Here is a 22,326-nt window from a genome sequence, read left to right on the forward strand (position 1 = left end):
AGTCACTGAACCACCCACCTGTCTTGCAATTTCAGCATAGGAAAGACCACTTTCTCGTAACACAATAATATTACATCTCTTTCTAGGTGTCCAATCTATTCTTTTATTTGATGTCATTGCTTCTTGACTAAATATTAAAAATTTTTACAAAAATTCCTACTTGTAATTGCAGTGTATAAGAAACAGGTCCTCCTTCTACAGAACAAAACAAAATAATGAATTGTTTCAAGTGTAAACATGATGTCAGCTTCTACTGGCAGTTACTAACATTTGATTGGTTCTCAGAACAAGAACAGTGATTGGCTAGGAAAGCTAGACATTACAAACCACTTCATAACTGTGTTTTTTATTTATATTAAAGTACATATAACTTTTTTTGTATTGCAAATAATTGAATTTTGTGTTTTGTATTGAATTCAGTAATAAATTCTCTTTAAAATGATATATACAAGTTTGCATTTTGCGAAACGTAACATTTCCTATAAGCATACAAAGTTCAAAAACATAAAAATTTCCAAAAGTGTCCACAATTTTGGCCACCACTGTATGTCTTCTTCAATACGTCATAACTTCAAGTTCTTATCAGTTACACACCTGATGATTTGTGTGTCCGTATTATTGTTGCATTTATCCACAGAGTAGGCCAGTCACATCAGTTCAGGCAGTTGATAGTTCCATAGCCACAAGTGAGAGCAGGTCTGGACACCCGGACGGCTTGCATAGATTATTCGGGTATCGTCCGGATCCCTCAACTATCTAAAGTTACACTCCGAAATCAAGACATTACCAAATTATCAGATTGTTCTGCATGCCTTGCATAAAATAGAATATACAAAATACAGGAAACAGATCTGAAGACAAAATACGTTCCATATTAAATTTTGATTGGAATAACATTATTTTAAAAGATCATTGTTGGGGAAATTTTGCTGTACTCTGGAAACATGCCAAAACTAACTTTGTAATTAAACATGCTTCTGGTTACATCGCATGTTGGCACATTGCTACGCATAATCGTAACACTATACATTTTATAATATACACTGCATTGATCACTTCACTGTAGTAGGGTAGGGTACATTTGAAAAACTCATTGCCAAACTTAATACACTATATATTCTATGCTACATATTATGCTGAACATTACTCTTGACGATTCAACATAGGTATGCTTAGTGCAGGTGACAGGTGACGGAGGACGGGGACACCTAGGGTCTAACAAAGGTAAACAGTACATGACCCACGCCCTCCACTATCTTAAACCGGCAACTCCTGAGACCCAGGAGGTCTGCATCGGGAACGCATTTGCTTCTCTGTCAAGTCTCATGAACAAACTGGGACCTGGATGATGTTACCTGATGTATGCTTAGTACAGGTGACGGAGGACGGGGACGCCTGGTGTTTAACAGGGGTAAGCAGGCATATGTCCCACGGCCTCCACTATCCAGATACAACAACTCCCTGGAGTCGCACAAGGCCGCACCGGGAGCTTATTGATACGTCATTCAGATTAAACATGGCCATGGAGTGCTGAAACGAGCATTGTTGTCAATGAACTGACCGATGAGATGCGGAGAAACAAAGAATACAGACTCTCAGTTGTCCTAGATGATCGGTGAGCCCGGTCTGGTCACACCTGGGTTCGCCGTTTGATTTTAGGCAAGATTTCAAGGTAAAAATTTAAAACTAGTATAGAATAAGGAGATTAGCGTACAGCCAAAAAAATAACATAGAAATTTCTTTTCAAACAATTCCTTTTATACCCTAAAAAAATCTGGAAGATTTCTTTGAAAAATGAGGGTCTTAAAAAACTAAACATGGCTAAACTATATGGACTGGTTTGCGTTGACCTGCGATCTACGATAAATAAAGAAGGTTCAGAGTAACCTATAGTAACCTATAAATCCTTTTTCATTTAATTTTTCTGTGTGTACAGAAGGAAATTTTTAGGTGTGTCCAGACCGGGCACACTGTGCCGCAAAGGGTTAACGGAGGTTTGGTACACCAGTGTCTTGACATACCTCCAGAGGAAGTAGCCAATCCTGGCGAACTTGCTGGCCAAAGCACCGGACCAGCCCTGCCGATCCCATGTTGAGGATATGTTTCGAACGTAATTTTGAACACTTCTTTGATGACGATCGTTTGCTTTTATTAGGACTTCTCAAGATCTGTAGTTCCTTTTTTCTAGAGTAAGAAGACTCCGACTGAAATTCACAAATATGTAGGTTTTCATCTATTTCGTTCTCTGAAATATTCATAGAGCTTCCATTCGGCCGGAGAAGTTTAGCCAATTTTTCATAGGTGATCAAGAGGCTAAGGAAACACTATAAGCTGTTGCCACGATTGGAAAACAAAAGTGTATCGAGAATTTCGTTTCTTACGAAACAAACGAATACTAGCCGGAAATAACAACTGAGACAGATAGTTTTATTATGTATGTGTACGCGTTTTTCAATGAGTTATTTCTTTTGAGGGAATATAAAGAAAATACATTATTATGAGTTACTTTTTATTTTTTGTGTATATGTTAAATGCATGGTAATTAAATAAAGTTAAAAAAACAAATATATTTCGTAATATTGAAATTACATCATGTATAAATAGTGCATACTAATTCTAAATAGGTATTTAATAGTCGTAATGGTAGCGAGAATATTACATTATATGACAGAAGTGAATAGTTTCTTTTGTAGACTTTATTATTCTCTTCTAACATTTTCACACTTTCAGATTGAATTTACAATTTACTTGTGCAAAACAGTTTACTTCTTTGTTATATGAATAAGAATTACATTGCAGTTGGGGTTGTGTTTCAGCTTTGGGTTCGGAGCCGAAATTTTGAATATTGGACTTAATTCACAGTAAAAGCAAGAACTAAGTTTATTATATCAAATAACGATCTGCTCATAATTATACATTTCGTTTTAAATTTAAAATTTTAAATTCTAGCCGATACAATTGGAGTTATTTTGATTAGACAAAGCACTCGAGGGCTTCTACTTAAACGACGGATTCTTTCATGAGAATATTTTAATAGAAAACTGGTTCGCATTTAAGTTACCTATTGGAAAACTGTTTATGCAATTGGCCTTTAGCTGTTATTTGAACTGAGCCGAATTAGAATGAAATGAGAAGCTGTACCATTTCCGACTCATTTAATATCAAATTTACATTACGTTGTCATTCTATTTTGCAATTAGACCCTAATATTTTCCTTAAGATTGCGTAAGTAAAAAATAATTTGTATTGCTAGATATAATAATTCCCAACTTATCAGAAAATCTTATTGTTTTCTAATGACAAAACCACAGGTGTTGCTTAAAGATAATTGTAAGATGAAAGACTAATTCAAGGACAAATCAAATTATTCTAGAAGGTTAAGCAAACTGTTATATGAGGAAAATTATCTATGCGTTCTACTAATTTCTTAAAAATTACATGCTCAATGAACTGGAAAAAAAAAACTTGTTTCTACTGGATTTGACCTTTTAATCTAATGCTTAGAAAATTCTGTTTTAACTCGATGAATTTTACATATTATATCACAATAAGAGTATGTTTTGTTACTTAGAATAGAGTGGGAAAAATTTTGTCAATTCAGAATAAAGCGGAAAAGTATTTTCAGTGAAGTTTGTAAGAAGGTTTTAACACAATTTCTGATTTTTTGGCAAAGCAAAAATTTATAACAGAATTAACGGAAGTACAAGAATGGTTAATTCATAAAAAATTGTTTTTCATTTAAATAATTTGATCGATAATGTGTTACTGAGACTAGAAAAATAAATTTAAAAAACTGAAAGTTTATAGATTTTATCTTACGCCCAAAGGGGCCATATTTTTAACTTTTTGTGTGTTACCTTTATTGATTAAATATCGTGTTCTTCACACTTGACCCATAAAACTCTATTCAACAGAAATATCACAAAGTAATTTATAAAAAGAGTACATCTTTAGAATTTCCGGATACGCAGTCTCGCGCGCTGGGGGTAAAATTGATTTTTTCCCCCCGTACAGTGTTGTCATTGCTAGCTTTGAAATAGTTGAGCTTGTGAATCAAAAATTTGCTAAAGTTTTAAAAATATGAAATAGATAATAAAACAAATTCTAAATTCCAGCTTCCAGATGCCAATATTCGGGTGGAAGATTACGATATTCAAAATTGAATGGCTCTAGGTACCGTTGTTTTTTTTTTCACAGTGCGAGAAACATACATACATTTATGCAGATTCTTCATTATTTAATTTCTTCAAATATAACACAAGGAGATAATGTTTAGTGGCAAGAATTTGAAAAGTGAGATCGCCTTTTAAAGTTTACAACGGAAAATGTCGAAACGAAAACTTTTTTGGACTAATGCCCTTTGGGCTAATGAAAGTTTTTATAATATAAGCTTTATATAAAACTCATAATTTCATTAATTATCTAGAAGGAGGAAGACAATTTAATATATAGTTTAATGGGACAAGAGATTAAATAATTCTTTTTGCAGAATTCATCTACAATTTTATACAACAAGTAATAAAAGCGTGGTCACCTAAAAAACGAAATCGAATTGCATTTTCAAAAGTATACTTCAGGCTTTTGATGTTGGATGAATTTTGAAAGGGAATAATTTTTTCTTCCTAAAAACTGTATGATAAATTATTTTCCTCTTTTTATTTCATTAATGGTTTTATCAGTTTTAAATAAGAGCTTTTTTATCAAACTTTTTTTTTTTAATTTTGATAATGCTTTTCATTGATATGAAAGAAAACAAAAATTTTTTATTAGATACTTTTTTTTCGAGAAGGTGTTGTTCTAACCCTCGTTCCTATTTAACTAAAACCCACATACATTTATTTGTATTCGAAGGTAGACTCCAATTTACGCGCTTTTTTCTCGACTCCACTATCCCGTAATTTCGTGGTATTATAATGTTATAAATAGATCTGTATATACTCACACACAAGCACACACATATTATATATGCGTCTTATGCGTTCTTCCTTTTACAGACGGTTCTGGTTCGTACAGTTAAATGTCTAAAATGGTCCACCAGCGGCCCGAGCGCTAAAGTCGCTGAATACTGGTAGTTCGGTCCGAGATTCGAATCCCACGATCAGGCTGACTACATGGACGTTTCCGTGGTTTTCCACATGTGTAAAGTGTATACGAAACAGTTTCTCTTAGCAAGTCCTCCAAGAAGGCATCCCTTCCCTTAGGCAGCCATAATCGTAGCCCTCGAGGCTTTGCCATAATCACATAAACCAGCGGTTCTCAACCTTTTGACTAACGCATATCATCTAAACAAAAATTGAAAACCTTTAGTATCACCACTACAAAGTACTTCTACCACCACCACTATTGAACAAAGCTCAGATCCCATAAATTTACCAGTGTTAGAGGGTTTTATTTTTTGAATTTAATAGCTAAAAATACTTTGCTTCTTTGCATACCACCTATTTTTCTCTTGCGTACCACCGGTTGAGAAGCCCATTACATAAACCATAAAAACTCTCTAAAATGACTCCGTTCCATGATTTCAGAAGATTTTGTAGAAATAATCGGCTTAAAAATGTTAAGCAATGTGTTCAGAAACAGTGGTTATTTCCAGAGATGGTCGTCTTAGGGAGGTTGTGATCTCTCTCTTTCTCATGGGCGTCGTCTTATAGCATGCCTATAGATTTGAAATAGTGAAAAAAAATCTTAAATGTTTTAGATTTTAAATTACGTCCAAAGGGGCGTTTTTTGAAAGTTTTGTGTGTTACCTTTATTTATTAAATATCATGTTCTTTGCACTTAAACCATAAAATTTAGTTCAATAGCAATGTCGCAAAATAATTTTAAAGTGAGCATATCTTTAGAATTTCCGATACACAGGTCGACGCGCTGGAGATAAAAGGATTCCACCTCCCTCGTAGAGTGTTGCCATGGCTCGCTTTTAAATCATTGAGTTTGTTACTCAAAATTTTGTTTTGAAGTTTTACAAAACATGAAATCGATATAAAACAAATTTCAAATTTAGAATTTCAGAAGCCCATATTCGCAGTAGGGTTACGTCATTCAAAACTGGATGGCTCTAGATACCGTTGTTTTATCCCAATGCGAGAAATATGCATATATTTAGGCAGATTTTTCATTATTTAATTTCTTCAAATATAATGCAGTCCCACCAGCGGCCGAGCGGTAAAGTCGCTGAACACTGGTAGTTCGGTCCGAGGTTCGAATCCCGCGAACGGGCTGGCTGCATGGGCGTTTTCGTGGTTTTCCCCATGTGTAACGTGTATACGAGCCAGTTTCCCTTAGAAAGTCCTCCACGAAGGCGTCCCTCCTCTTAGGCAGACAGCCCTCGAGGCTTTGCCATAATCACACACACACACACAAATATAATGCAGGACTCTAACATTTTGTGGCAACAGTTTGAGAAGTGAACCGACATTTATAGGAGTCCGACGCAAAATTCCAAAAAGAAAGTAATAGCCCTTCGGGACTCAAATCCCTTTGCACTAATTATTATTTTGTAATTCAATGGAATAATAAAATACTTATTAATCACTTTAAATACACATCTTTGCATTGAATCATTTTTTAAATTCAGAATCAGAAATTTAAAACAAAATGAACTTCGCACTGTCGTGTCCTCTTTAATTTTGCCTCTGCATGCTGTGTAATACCAGCATCATAAACGAAGTAGTGTATTTTACAAGGGCAAAGGGAAGAAAAATTTCCTTTTTTTTCCTTCCGCAACATGAAAGCGTCTTCGAGTTTTTCCTAAATGCATGCGGTACTTTAATCGCATTTAAATGGAAAAATTCTTATATTTTATTTCTTGTGCAAAAATAATTTTATGTGTGTGATTATGGCAAAGACTCGAGGGCTATCTGCCTAAGGGGAGGGACGCCTTCGTGGAGGACTTTCTAAGGGAAACTGGCTCGTATACACGTTACACATGGGGAAAACCACGAAAACGCCCATGCAGCTAGCCCGTTCGCGGGATTCGAACCTCGGACCGAACTACCAGTGTTCAGCGACTTTACCGCTCGGCCGCTGGTGGGCCAAATAATTTTATGAAAAAGGTCCCTTAATCGAATTATAAGACTTGACTCTTCAGTGACACAAGATGATAAAGAGAAGCGAATTTATTGTAACATTTCTTAAATATTTTCGTTCATTAGGACGATAACTGATGGGAATTTAAAACGATAGGAAATCTTCCAGTAAATAAAATGAACTAAAAGAACGGTTGGGTAAATTAATGCTAGTTTGGAAATATCTGTACAGTTCTGTTATCGGGTCCAGAGTCGTTGCCATATGTGCTGTGTTCATAGAAGCCAAATGTGCTGTGTGTGTGTCGTTGCCAAATCGGCTGTGTGTTAAACTCGCCAAGAGTTGTTCATAGAAGTCTCCAATGCTTTTAAATTCGTTATAGATTTTACTTTTTAAAAATAGAAAGAATGTATTTTCTATATTGGCAATTAGAATGCAAATTCTAAAGATGTAACTGTCACTTGCGTTTGTAATATTATTGTGTTTATCATGGATATGAAAATTTGGGACCTATCAAATAACGAAACATCTTCTGTACAATTTCTTCAGGAATCGGGAATAATTCACTGTGGTAGAAAGTGTATGCATAATCATAAAATGAAGCTCTAATTTCAGTTCGAAGGAAGCACAGAGATGCAGGTATGTGAACATATGGGACGTGCAGAGGGAAAAAAGGATTACGTTCTCAAAACTGTTTCGAAAAATCGACAATCAGTGTTTTAACGACAGCTCTTTTTATGGAGATTAGAATTAATTTCCATTGAATTTTGTCAGTTTTTTAGGTTTAGGTGATTATGGCAAAGCACACTAGGATTATCTGCCTAAGGGGAGGGATGCCTTCGTGGAGGACTTTCTAAGAGAAATTGGGGAAAACGTTTGCGTGGTTTTCCCCATGTATTTAAAATCGAATCCAGGTCGGAACTACCAGTGTCCAGCGATTTCATCGCTCGGCTGTTGGTGAGCCGACTTTGTCAATACCACCTTGGTATAAATTATTGCATTATTGTTGATTGGAATAGTTACATAAGGGAAGTTTATGGCCATGCAAGGCGGCACTGTCGAACATAAAAAATTTCTAATTTTACGAATATCTGTTACGTTACTTTTTCTCTTGGATTTTGCAGCACCTTAACCGTATTGTATTGTAAATATTTTCGCGATTATTTTTACCCTTCCAAATTTTCGCCAGTTCCTCAGCTTTTGACGATATCTGAATCCGGTCCTGATAACAAAACAGCACCGACATTTTATGGTTTTTCAAGTAATATCAATTGACTCTGTAGTTTCCACCGTATTTTAGTGCTGATTAATATTTTTCTACCTAAAGAAACCCTCGATGACCGAGCGAAAACATATGCTTGGCGTCATAGTCGTAACCTTCGACTCCCTTTCATTAAACGAGAATTTGCATTCAATTTTGCTTCTCGATGACAGGCGTTTTGCATTGTCTGAAGGACTTATTTATGCACATCACGAATTTTTCTGCCTTTCTGCAGTCGAATGCCTGAATTTAGTGTCCATCTGAGTGTATTGTGTGCCGGCATACCCTTCGAAACAACAGGCCGCGTTGCATTACACGCTCGTTACGCAATAACGCAAGAATCGGTTTCTTTTGTTCTCTTCGCATTCGTTAAACGCTTGCTTAACAGGACTTCTGGAATATCATACCGATGACAACAGAAGGTTTATTAGTTGAATGAAACAGCAATTTAAAAGTAATTTTGTTAAGATTTATGAGAAAATGAACAGCAATAGGCCATTTTAATCTACTTGCAAGTAGCGAATCTCTAAGTACAAACCCGAAGTTTACTCGCGAGGCAAAACTTCATCGCTTATGAGAAATGAGGCAAATAAATTTTGGAAGTCTATCTGTAGCACCGTAAGGATTCAAAATGAGACATGTCAAATAAAAGAGAAAAAAATCTGGTGTGTACACCGCACGAGTTCCTTGCACGGAATATTAAATTATACGCATTTTTTGCTGCATTTCATTTAAACCTGTTTCCTCAGATTTCATTAGAGATAGATTTCTCATTCAATTAATTCTGCTCTCACTTCGCGGCAGGGGCGAAAATACATAAAACCTCAAAATATCTTTATTAAAAATTCAAAAATGTAGAAAAACATAAAACACCAAATACAGTTAAAACAACTAAAAAGCAATTTTCTCAATTCAAATTAGAGTTTCCGCGCAAAAACGAGCAATTCGGCCAGCGGGCAAGAAGAAAGATTCTTCAGTGCACAAAATTCTTCGGTGAAAGCTTACTTTTGGTCACGTTCCACAAAAAGACACAGAAGGTTCAGAAACCTACTTAATTCACCATTCTGCTAAGTTTCAAATGCAAACAAATATGGCTGCTATGACAAAAAAAATTAGGCTTAACCGCAATTAAACAACTTGTAAATTGTTGATAATTCTACAACTATTGGATGCTGATTAACTAAGACATAGCTTAAAAACCTTAAAAGAAGATAATAACAGCATAATTCAATCATTTTCAAAGCAAAAAATGCACAATTTACCAACCTATAAGAATAAAAAAACTGAGCTCACGGAGCCGAATAACAGAGAGTAACACATATACATATTTATATACTTTTGGGTGCGGTCGATTGCAACCAAAAAGGGAGGCGCACTACTACATGCTATAGCAGTCCTATATACAAAATTTCTTCAACTACTGATATGTATGTATCTCGTATAACTCAAAAACCAGTACTAAATGAGGTTACTGGTTTTTGAGTTATGTGAGATACATACATACATACGTGCGTACAGACATCACGAAAAAAATCTCTTTTGAATCAATTTTAAATCAGTTTTATAATTCGTTTGAGGAAAAAAAAAAAAAAAAAAAAAAAAAAAAAGAGTCCTTTATTCTGTCCTTACGTAAAGATTAAGCCAAAACGTCGTTAAATTGCATTCAATGAACTTACGCCAAAACATCGTTAAATTGCATTCAATAGCAGTTAAAATGGATATTTTTGTTGAAATACGATACTCGAAAATTTTCGCGATTACAATACTTCCTTTACTTCGTACAAGGAAGTAAAAAAAAAGTTAAAAATAACAGAAATATTGACGTATTACTGGTAAGATGGATAGAGGAAGTTCGACATTTTCGAACATTCTTTTCTTCAATACTACTAAATTTTATTATCACGTTTATTTATTTTTCAGCATTCTCCATATCAAAAGAAATTCTTTCAACGTAATTGAATTAAATAGCATTGCTTGATTTTTATGATAGTATTTTACTTTCTCTTCTTAAAAAAATGTTATGAATATTAATCATTTTTGACACAACTATGGTTATATTTATTTTATCAAAAATTTAGCATGCTACTTTTTGCAAGAGACTTCAAATGCTGAATTTATAGCAATAGCTGCACTCATTTCAAATCACATTTAAGAGCATTCCCAATAAGCATATCTGGCACCGAGAGTTTCCATATTTTTACAAAAGAGAAAAAAAAAAAGGGGGAGCCCCTATTTAATTAATTGCAATGATCTCCAATTATTTTTTTTTCAATACTTTATCTTTGCTACATCCTTGGTTAGAGTTCAACAGTAATGCTCCATTTTATTTCACAGTATAATATTTCTATCTTTATAATGTCCGTGCGGCAGGGAGACACTCTAAATATGTGGCAAGCAGAAAGTCCTCTCGAGAGGTTGGTGGTAGGGAAAGAGGTGTGAACGAAAGACAGAGGAAGAGGTTCGCCCCGTCCCGATCTGAAACCTTTTTTACAACTAAAAGCAGTAGCGATTTATACAGGTGAAGATATCCAGAGAAAATCCGGATAGCTTCATCATACGGGGTACTTTCATCAATTTACATCCCAAATACAAATAGTGTAACGTATATAAATAAAGTGTGGCAACACTTAACACTCTGTAAGCGTGAATATTGATCAGCTGACTGCGTCCACGTCGCACACGCATTCTTTTCGCCTTTTCTAGTGTAAGATTAGTGATTTATAGTGATTAGATTATAAGATTTATACTGATTTATTAACAGTAATTGCTTGAAATAAAACGTATTTTCTTATAAAATTATACTTCATTGTTGCCATCGTTAATATGCATGCAATAGTCAGAATACTACGGTTAGCGACTGTAGTGTTAATATCATCGTTATTACGTCATATTCATGTCAGAGTTCTTGAGTAGGTTTTTTAAATTGACAAATTCGATTTTTAAATTTATACCTAAAAGGAATTTAAAATTTCGGTGCAATCTGCGATTTTGCTTTGACATAAAGAGAAGAATTTAGCAATCATTGTCTTCTTAACTAAGTAGCTATCATTTGCTATGAAATAGTAAACATGGTTATCTTCTGGTATTCTTTTCCATTTGATTTAACTCCATATTTCTTCTGCAAAATTCCGTCATTTCTACTAACACTAAAAATTTATTTTACACTCAATAAAAAAATTATATTTCATGTGTAAATGTTTGCTTTGTGTTCTCATTTATTTCAAGAACCATTGTAAAGAACTACTGCAAAAAAAAAGTTATGGACGCCTTTTAAATCACTCAAGTGAACTGCAAGTTCTCAAGATGAATGACTACCATAATTAAAAAAAAATAACAACTATTTATTTAGTTAAAATGCAGAATTAGCATTGATAACATAAACAACATAAAAAAAGCTGAAAAGATTACGTTCTACGTAAAAACGAAAGAATATTCTTCTTAATAACAATAATAATCTTTGCCATTCAACAGTGAAAAAAGTAATAACAAAAATGTAAATTGAAAATCATAGGTGAAGTTGTAGTTAAGTTTAAATAACGATATTAATTATTCTACAATCTTCATCACGCATAGCTTAAATTTTCTTTCAAATATATTAAATTTATTATATTTATAAATAAATATAATAAATACGTAAGTCACGTATCTTGAAATCATCTTCATTAATAAAAAAGAATCAGTTCTTGTTTTCGAAATGCATAAATTCAAGGTCAGCGTTTACGAGCAAAATTCAGAAAATATGCGTAACTTTTAAATACGTTAAATAAATCTATAATAAAAGAATTTTTTTCAGCTACACACTATACTAAAATTCGGTTTTTGATAAAATGAATGTGGCTATATTTTCCTTCTTTGCGCAGTTTCATGAAGCAAGAGGTAACAGATCGTACAATATTCGACAGATCAAATGCAAGAAAGAAAGTTTTGAGATGTTTATTCCTCATAAATAACTATCGTTTTCTTCTCACGCTACAAACTTGTCAAACTGCGTGAATGATTCTTTTCGTTTTTTGTTTTATGACTGCGTATAAATTGTTCAGGTACTGCTTCTACCCTATTGTTGCGGTAAACCGTCAAGGGTTGACATTTACAAGTTTTCCACAATGTGAATACAGATCAATGCTTTCCTAGACTATAATTACGCAAGCGGTTTGCAATTTTGGGATGAAAGGGTTTTATTTTCTTTCTTTCCGAGTTTTCCGATCACGTTTCCAAATGCAACGAGATAAAACATATAAAGCTAAGATCTTCTTAATTTTATCTTCCAGCTGCTTTGGTCTCCAACTCTCAGCTTTCATTATAGATTCAATTCATAATGATGACTGATCTTTCGCGTCTTAAGTTAATAAAAATATTTAAAGTCAGGATTGCGAACCAAAGAAGAAGATTAAATTTCATTTATATGAATTAATATACTTTTATTTTAACCCTTTGCACTCCAGATGTGACTCTCGGTCACCACTACATTTGTTGCGGTAACTCGAGAGGTGACTATCACTCGGTTTGAAGCGATAATTCGAGACTTAACAATGTTTATTTAGGTTTGATTTGGACAACATCCTTCATGAGTGTATTCAACAATACATGCGTATAAAACAATTGTCAATTTTTAATCTTAAATAGGTGTTTTAGATTTCTTATTATATATGCGCCCTCGACGTTCATTCGAACTCTGCAGTCGTGGTAACAGGAATATTATTTTCAAAGTTACGAAACATGGAATACTATGAGGGGACAGTTCAATTGAAGATGAATTCGATGTTTCGTTGATGAAGAACGAAAGTACTTCCATGATGTATAGTTTGGTTTGGTTTTTGTTTTATTGAGATTATGGAAAAGCACACTAGGGCTTTCAGATAAAACGACACCTCAAATATAATTAATTAATCCGATTATTAATAATCCTTGATTATTAATGATCAGATTTTAAGTTGCGCCCTGAACAGATCATTTTTATATCTAACACCTTGTTAAAAAATGTAGGTTGAAATGTTCTTCCCTTTTATATATTAACGAAGTGTTAAGGACCCTAGTCAGCTACTAATCGCTTAAGTCCAAAAACAGAAACGTAAACTCAAGAAGGGTTAATGAGCCTTTATTTTTCAAAATAAAGATTCACAGATGGCCCCTTTCTCAGGACGTACAACAAAGCCTCCACTCGGGCTTGAACTCAAAAATGTAAGAAATAAGAACTAACTAATGACTATCTAAAGAGATTTAGCCGAAGCTAACATAAGTCTAACCTAGCTGTGCCGTAATATTAAACTAGCTAGCCAAGCCATCAAAAGGCACGTAATACGGCCGAGCGTAGTAGCAGTTAGAGATACGTAGCCAAGAGATAAACGCGCGCTATTCAAGAATCCTACCTCTCTTCTCCCGAAGTCAGTGGAACTTGAATAATACTCTACTTCTCATTTGCATTTAACGAGACTCATTCTTGTAAGGAATCGTAAGTTGAAGCTAGAAAAGATAGGAGAGTCGTATAAACTTAAAATAACTGTTGTAAAATTAGGATATACCTTTTAAAAGGTATGGAAATTTTTTCTGTGGTTTAGTTTCTTCTTGAGTATACTTGCCACATATGTTGTTGAATCTCTGCATAGTTTTTAGCATCAAACTGTGCCATTAAAAATACATTATACTTATATTATATTGACTTCCTTAAGAGAGCTGATCATACTTAAAATTCTAACTGAAGCCAATACTTCAGCAATCTACAAAAATAATCATTTTATTTACAAAGCAACCTGGATTGCATCGATGGTTCATTATCTACGACGTCACAAACTGAGCTAACAAACATTCTTTTTTTCAGAAGAGAAGCGTCCTCTAACGGCGATACAAAAGTCGTTTGTGGGGTTTTTCAACAACATATGCAAATTTTAACACTACACACTGTTTCTTACTCCGAATGTGTTAATTTTATTATTTATTATTTAACTTTAGGACACTAATTTATATAAGACTGGCTAGACAGATTGCACATAATGGAAGTTAAAGAAATTCGTGGGAATTCTATGAAAGATTTTGTTTTTCCCGCCTCTTTCTTCATCTATAAACTTTTCACGTATCAGTTCATATTCCTTCTAAACTGAATTCAAAACATCCCACCTCAAATTTTCTGGAAAAATTTGTTTCCTTCTTTTATTATCGGTCCTATTTCATTTTATTTATTGTGCGGCCGTTCCCCAAACTATGCCCCCTCCCCAAAAAGTTGCTGCGAGAACTTCTCGTAAATTCTTCTCAGGCGAACTTTTCAGTCTGCTTTTAGCCTCCTTTTCAAACTGCGAACAATAAGGTGCATGCTTTTGTATTCTATCGCCTTGAATTTTCGTACACTTTTCATTCGATGTATTTTTGCATTCCTTTTAAAAGAAGGAATAAGCTTAGAAGGTTTGCAGGTGTTTAAATGGGATGCAGATGCAATACTAGCGATTGAAAGTTAAATTTGGGACTTAAGAGAGGACTTGAGATTACAATAGTTGAAGCTTCAATTTATGTAGCACGCTAAAAAAGAAGTTGGACAACTTTTTATTCTGATTTGAAGTTCAGAAAATATTCATTCAATTTAATACTTAACCACTCTGAAGAAGGAACTTTAAAATAAATAGTTTTGAAATCCTTGACTATTACTAGTACATGTACTACTAATTCTAAACGTAGTCTTTTTATTAAAGTATCCCGAGCCCATGTGGTAAAAATAAAGTCCCAAAAGTAAAATGAATCACATCTCATTCCTTTGTAAGGCAAATATAAATGAAATATTGATTTCAAAACTACTATTTTGATTTTAGATTTTCTTACACTGATTTGCTGTCTTATTAATAAGTCTGATAGATTTTATGTATTTTATTTCAGATATTGGAGTTGGGAAGGTTATTGGCCAAATCACGTATATCTGATATATTTTTAAGGCTGTATTTGTTCTTTCTATCGAGCTAAGCAATAAAAAATGGAAACACAGGAGGAAAAGTTAAAATATAAACTTTTATTGTTGTTGCTGTTGCGAATGCTCACTTGTCTGACCTATAATCAACCGAAGCCCATGAAATTCATCGTGGCAAAGAATGCAAATTTACGCCTGTCGTTGGGTACAGTCTTCATCACCTTACAGGTGACAGTACGATTAAGCTCAGTTCCGCCCCAATTTTGATGGAGAGCACCGCCGGGGAGGGGACGGATCCGAAGGTCTTCCGCCTCTCTTCCCCAACCATCAATCTCTCGAGAGAACTTTTGGCTCGCTGCATATTTAGAGTGTCTTCACGCCGCACGAACACTATACATTTGCAAACATCCCTGCCTTCATCGGGATTCCAACCCGGGCCCTTCGACATGGTAGTCAGCGACGCAAACTACTATATACTTTTATAATCCAGTTATATGAAATGAGATATTGAACAAGAAACTTTATGTACAAAAATATTGTTGGATTCATGAGAAATTTAGTGTAATATCATTTAGCTTCTAGTTTAAGTAACTGTCATGAGTTTTTAACAGAAGAGATGGTGTAGAGTCATTAGTTTTTTTTTAAGCAGGAGAGGTGAAAAATGTGCAATGCCCTCTCCAGGACTCGTACCTGGATCTATCGAATATGCGCCGAGTGTGCTACCGGTACACCGGTACACCACAAAGGCATGCAGAAAGAAGGGGGGGAATACCTTATATACTCTCCCTTTAAAAAGGCGACGGGACATTAGGGGACCTAATCGTGAAGAATCATCATTCACCACCTTCTAGTTCGAGCGCCATTGTAAGGTTATTAGGTTATTTTGAAGCCCGAGTGGAGGCTTTCTTATACGCCCGAGAAGCGGCCGTCTGTGAATATTTCTTTGCGTGAATAAAAGGGGAATTTAACCATTTTTTTTGACTTAATCGACTTTCTTTTCACTATGTTCCCTTAAGTTCAGCATAGTCGAAATAGTGACGAACATTATAATGGTTTAAAAAGTGTGTTATTTTTATGAACAAAAGAAGAAAGGATCCCTTTCATATAAATATAAAAAGCAAAAATGCTTTTGAGGACTTTAATATTGTTTTATTTATTTAATTACCCTAACGGCGTTACCCCAGAAGGGCTATTAATTTCGTTTTGGCATTAAACGTCGAAAACTTTAAATATCCGTTTCACTTTTCAAATTGTTGCCACCCAATATTATCGCCATGTATTATATTTAATAATTATATTAAATAATAAAGAACCAGCATAAATGTATGTATGTTTCTCGCATTTTGATAAAACAACGGTAGCTACAGCCATCAAATTTTAGGTAACGTAATCCTCCATCGAAGGTGGGCATCTGGAAGACCTAATTTGGAATTTGTTTTATTATCGATTTCATGTTTTGTAACACTTTAACGAATTTTTGATTAACAAACTCAACGATATCAAAGCGAGCAATGGCAACACTGTTACATGGGGGGGGGACATTTTTAACTCTAGCGTGCGAGACTGTGTATCGGAAATTCTAAAAATGTGCTCATTTTAAAATTATTTTGCAATATTAAACTGAATTTTATGGTTTAAGGGCGAAGAACATGACATTTAATAAATAAAGGTAACACAAAAAAACGTTAAAAAAAGTCCCTTTTGGGCGTAATGTAAAATCTGAAAGCTTTCAGGTTTTTTACTTATTTATTTATTTATTTATTTTAATTAAATTTTTTTTTAATCACATAAGTGACACTAATTTATTGTCACTTCCATTTTTAAAACAAGTTTAAAATATTTTAAAATGAAACAGAGGACATTTTATATATCATTTAATACATGTGTACTGCTGTATTGTTATACAAGCTTATTTCCTATATACGATTTTTCAAAATGCTTTATTGAAATGAAATTTCATATGGATATTAAGTAATGATAAAGAACAAGTTATAAAGGATTTAAAAGCTCAATAATCTTTCTTCTTTCTTTTCACGAAGAAACTACTAAGGAGATATAGAATATAAATCCGTGGATTTAATGTATTTTAAATGTTATAATGCAAGGTTAGAAACATGGGTATAAGAATATTTGAAACACTTAGAAAATGAACAGAAACGAATTTGAAACTTTTTCTTTTCCTTCTCTGCGGTCAGTTGAGAGATTAAGAACTTTTTCCTTGCCGTAAAATATTTAAATTATTTATTAAAGGTATATTAAGATGATAAAATTCATATATTTTATATGAATAATTTATGTACAGTTAAATATTCATATACTTCAAAATTCTTTTTTTTTTTTTTTTTTTTTTGCTGTATATCTCCATATTGGCTAATTTTTTTTTTCAAAAGTGACGTAAATGTGACATTAAATTAAATAAATATTAAAATTTGACCTTATGTTACAGCGCTTCTCAAACTTTTTCAACTTGTTCAAGGTATTTTCTCCATCTTTCCTGCATTCCTTCGTAGTGTAACGGTAGCACACTCAGTGCAAAAAATAAATAAATAAAATAAAATAAAATCCTAATGACTCTGGCGCCCGAATTAAAAAATGTTGGATGATGATTTATCACCGCCAGGATTTGGCAAGTAGGTCCCCTAAATCTCTTTCGCCCTTTAAAATGAGGTGTATATATGGTATTTTCTCCCTCCTTTTTGCATGCCTTCGTGGTGTAACGATAGCACACTCGGCGCGTATTCGAGAGGTCCAGGTTCAAGTTCGGACGAAGGCATTGCTCATTTCTCATGGCTCCTTCAAAAATAACCTTAATGGCTCTACAGTTCAAGGACCATTTGTTTAATAAATTAGAATGTTCTGCGGACTGCCTATGCCCTTCATAAGCATTTTTTGGCCTATGTTACTACAAGTACACTTATGTATTTAAAATGCTGTTAATCAAAAGTTCGGTTAATTCACTACTGGTATAAAGTAAATTAATTAACAAAATAAGATGCATATTTATTTCCAATAATTCAAAACTTTGAGTAATCTTTATCTTAATTAAAATTTAAATAAATCTTGGTACTCTAATTAACGAGATGGATGAGTCTGCTGATTCTTACGTAGCTTTCTACGTTTAGAAGTATGCTCCTTAGAAACACCCCAGTCACATAACTTTAAATCCTAAATTTGTTACTAAGATTAGAGAGAGAAGTAAGTCCGTAGAGGAGATAATAAATCTCATAAAATATCGGGGATGAAAATTGAGAGAAAACATGGAAATCTACCACGTGTGATTTCAAAACTTCGAGATTTGCAGTCATAGTGGGGTATACGCAGTTAATTTGAATTTTAGTTTTTTTCCTTTTTCGGAAATCTAGAATAATCACAAGACGATGTTTCGAGGATCACTGATTGAGAAACGGTTTATGTAATGGAATATTTGAATGCCATTTAAATGCACAGTATTTAATTTCCTTTATCAGTTAGGCCGCTTGCAGCGTCTTAAAATTAACAGCTTAAATATTTTCTCTTAGGCCCACCAGCGGCCGAGCGGTAAAGCCCTGTGATCTTTCTCTTTTTTTTTTTTTGTGTGTGTGTGTGTGAGTTTATCTACGTATATTTGCTGATAGAAAACTTTAGAAACTTTGAACATTAATTGATTTTGAACTTTTAAACATTAGCTGAAAGACTTTAGTGCATTTGTTTTGAACTTATCATTTGAGGACAGATAAACATTGAGTTATTTCATATATATCACATAGTTAGTAATGGGCCCACCAGCAGCCGAGCGGTAACGTCGCTGAACACTGGTAGTTCGGTTCCAGGTTCGAAACTCGCGAATGGGTTGGCTGCATGGACGTCTTTGCGGTTTCCCTTATGTGTAACGTGTTAAATCGAGCTAGTTTCCTTTAGAAAGTGCTCCCCGAAGGCATCATTCACTTCCGTGTAGTGCCTTTAAGGCAGAATACGTAAATAATAATAATAAATGTTTTCTCATTCAATGGGTTGTGATAAGTTGCCCACTTTCAAAAGAAATTAATTTCTATTTATAACTTCGTAAACGACTTCATTATTAAAAACGTAAGATTAGTTTCCCAATCATTCGTTTTCAGAATGTTGTACCAAAATTTTGTGTGAATATTTATAGAATTTCAAAATCTGATTTTTTATGCTAAAGCTTCACGTTATAGACACATATTGCTTTTTCACGATTTTTCGAGGTTCCATAACTTAATGATATTCCTTTTTATGCTAAAACTTCCCGTAGTAAAAATATTTATGCTTTTTTGGGATTTTTTAAGATTAAATCTCTCTCTCTCTCTCTCTCTCTCCCACACACACAAAGCAGCTGTAAAGACTTGTTGTAAATGATAAAAGTTCACTGTGATTTTTTTACGCATTCATAAAATTTAATGTGATACTTCTTTAAGGAAACTTTACAGTGTATTAAATTCTACATATAAATTTTGGAATTTAGTATAAATTTCAGTTTCTCCCCCACCCCAGAATAAACATATCAAAAGTTTCACTCTTATTTTATCATTTAATTATACACACACACATGCAGAAAATACTGGAAAATTTCTCTTTCTTTGTAAAGCATATTAATATTTGTTGTTGTCACTTAGAGCAATAAAGCATAGAACAGCTCACTTGTCAGACAGTAGCATCAGCCTAAGCCCACGAAATTTCTCGTGGCAAGGAGCGCAAGATACGCCTGTCGTTGGCGCCTTACAGTGCGATTTAGCTCAGTTTCGCCCCCAGTTTTGATGGAGAGAATCCCGGGAGGAATGGGTCCGAGGGTATCCCACCCCTCTTTCCCTACTATAACCTCTCGAGAGGACTTTCGGCTCGCCGCATATTTAGAGTGCCCCATGATGCACAGTCAGCAACGCTAACCACTGTACCAGTTGGGCGGCCAAACATGAATATGGTCATGTTCAGTACCATCATAAATTATGTTCTTATTATTGGTGGTCAGTTTCAGAGGTGATCATCTACAGAAGGTGGTCGCTATGAACGATTTCACTGCATTATGCTTTTAATCAGTTAATTAATTTTTTTGTATTTCATTGAAAAATCAGCTTTTTAATACAGTTATGCTTTATTAAAATATCCTAACACATGCCTTATATTTTTCAGTTCCCTTGAAAATGATAAGCAGTTTATTAGTATTTAAATTAACTGATCGTTAGTTTCTAAGTAAAAGAGAATTATGTGATTGTAATAAATAATCTGAAGTTATGGAAGCTGAGAAGGTTTATAATGCAAATTTTCTCATTGGCTGCATAAAATTAACACTTCTGCAATGCATTCATATTAGCTTCCGAAAAAGGTTATGAGTATGGACATAAAAAAAATATAAAAACTTTATGACAGCAAACGATCCTTTTTTAAATAAATTATTTGAGGTAAATAATGTTTTGTAATTATTTACTTTTGTAACTGAACTTGTTAGAAACAAAATTTCGTATTTGCTATCTCTAATTTTTGATTGAAAAATCAGGTAATTAAATTTTATTTTAAATAAAAGCATTTTTATCGATGATAGATGGAATATAAGATTTCGTGTATTTGAGCTAAATATATTTTCAAAATTCTTATCAAGATCTCAGAAAAACTATTTAAAGCTCAGAAAACTAAATTTTACTACCAGACAATTTAAAATTATTGTGAACAATAGTTCAGAAATGAAATTGCTTGATAATGATTACATGCATGTTTCTTAATTTACTGATGTGCTCATAAAATAATTCTTAAGTGTATTAGACATGTAAAAACTGATAAAAAGTTTTGCATTCTACAAAATTTGGACTTTCAGTACTGCCCCATCCAAATTTTCTTACTGATTTAAAATACTTGAAACAAAAACCATTTACCCATAGATAAAATAAGTCTTGGCGAAATTTGGCGACGTTTCTTTCTACATGGATGTTCGATAGTCTGAAAAACTTCTCAATTATATTACAAAAAGTCAATATTCTAGCCAGGAATGTACATAAAAAGAAGCCCTAAAACAATAGGGCAGCTTTTTTATGCATGTACAGAATACACGGTTTTGTAAAAATGACAAAATATTAGCGCTATTTCGTTTTCGCTTTTCGTACGAATCTGCCAATCGAAGGAAAGCTTTCCCTTCCGTGACATCGTAAAGTGACGTCACTAGAAAAGCTTTAAGCGACAAGATATAAAAGTGTTTTTTTGAAATTCAGTGCATGGGTTAGTGCGTCGGTAAGAGCGTTTCTTTCCAAATGTTCTGCAGTGGCTTTGAATCTCGTTTATATGAAGTGTTTATATGATTACATTTTATTCCCAATAATTTTTTTAGCATTTAAATCAAAAATATAAATTATATTTTTAAATCAAGACCATTCATTACTATCTATCGTTTGTTGAAGCTTGGATTGATTTGATATATTATAAAGGTAAGACAAAATTATTTATTACTTTCTTCGCATATTTTTATTGAATTCATTATGTCCAGTATTTACTAACTCACAGGGCGTTAGCCCAGAAGGGCTATTAATTTCAAAACGGCATTTTGCGTCGATTGGCTTTTTAAACTATTGCCACCAAATGTAATCGCTATGCGTTATATTTAAAGAACCTAAATAATGAAGAGTCTGCATAAACGTTTCTCACATTGTGAAGAAATGAGCCATGCAGTTTTATAGTACCCCAACCGAACATAGGCACTTAAAAGCCTGAATTTTGAATTTCGAATTTATTATCTATTTAAAATTTTGTAAAGCTGTAACGAATTTTTGATTAACAAACTGAACGATTTTAAAGCGAGCTATGGCAACACTGTACGGTAAAAAAATTTTTATCTCCACCGCGCGAGACTGTGTATTGCTCGCTTTTTAAGTGCGAAGAACATGATATTTAATAAATAAAGGTAACACACAGAACGTTAAAAAAACGCCCTTTTGAGCGTAATATAAAATCCGAAAGCTTTCAGATTTTTTAGGTTATTTAATCAATGCAATTAAATATTGTAAATGGCAACAGATTCTTTTTGATAAATACGGGAAAACTGTTTTGCATGCAAACTTGTTGAAAAATTTAATACGGCATTTACTGTATCTGGCTGCAGCTTTTAATCGCTTGTTGATTCTCTAGTGATGGTTATAAAACCTTTTTTTCCGTGCAAAATGGTCTTGGAAAG

At 33.6% G+C, this 22,326-nt stretch overlaps 1 protein-coding gene across 4 annotated transcripts in view; it reads left to right on the forward strand.

Moving 5' to 3' along the window:
- Positions 1-22,326, forward strand: part of LOC118185996 (5'-3' exonuclease PLD3-like) — a 231,314-nt gene that overhangs the window by 95,608 nt on the left and 113,380 nt on the right. Inside the window, exon 1 of one of the 4 annotated variants that reach the window (XM_085823235.1) lies at positions 21,353-21,583. The exons of the other annotated variants lie outside the window; for them this stretch is intronic. The gene's annotated coding sequence lies outside the window, so the exon portion shown is untranslated. Of the gene's footprint in view, positions 1-21,352; positions 21,584-22,326 lie in introns of those variants that run through there. 4 annotated transcript variants of the gene reach the window in all.

This window comes from Stegodyphus dumicola, chromosome 9, assembly GCF_044657685.1.
Source record: "Stegodyphus dumicola isolate Sdum_Otavi_A_Nest chromosome 9, ASM4465768v1".
In the NCBI taxonomy this organism is placed as follows: domain Eukaryota; kingdom Metazoa; phylum Arthropoda; class Arachnida; order Araneae; family Eresidae; genus Stegodyphus; species Stegodyphus dumicola.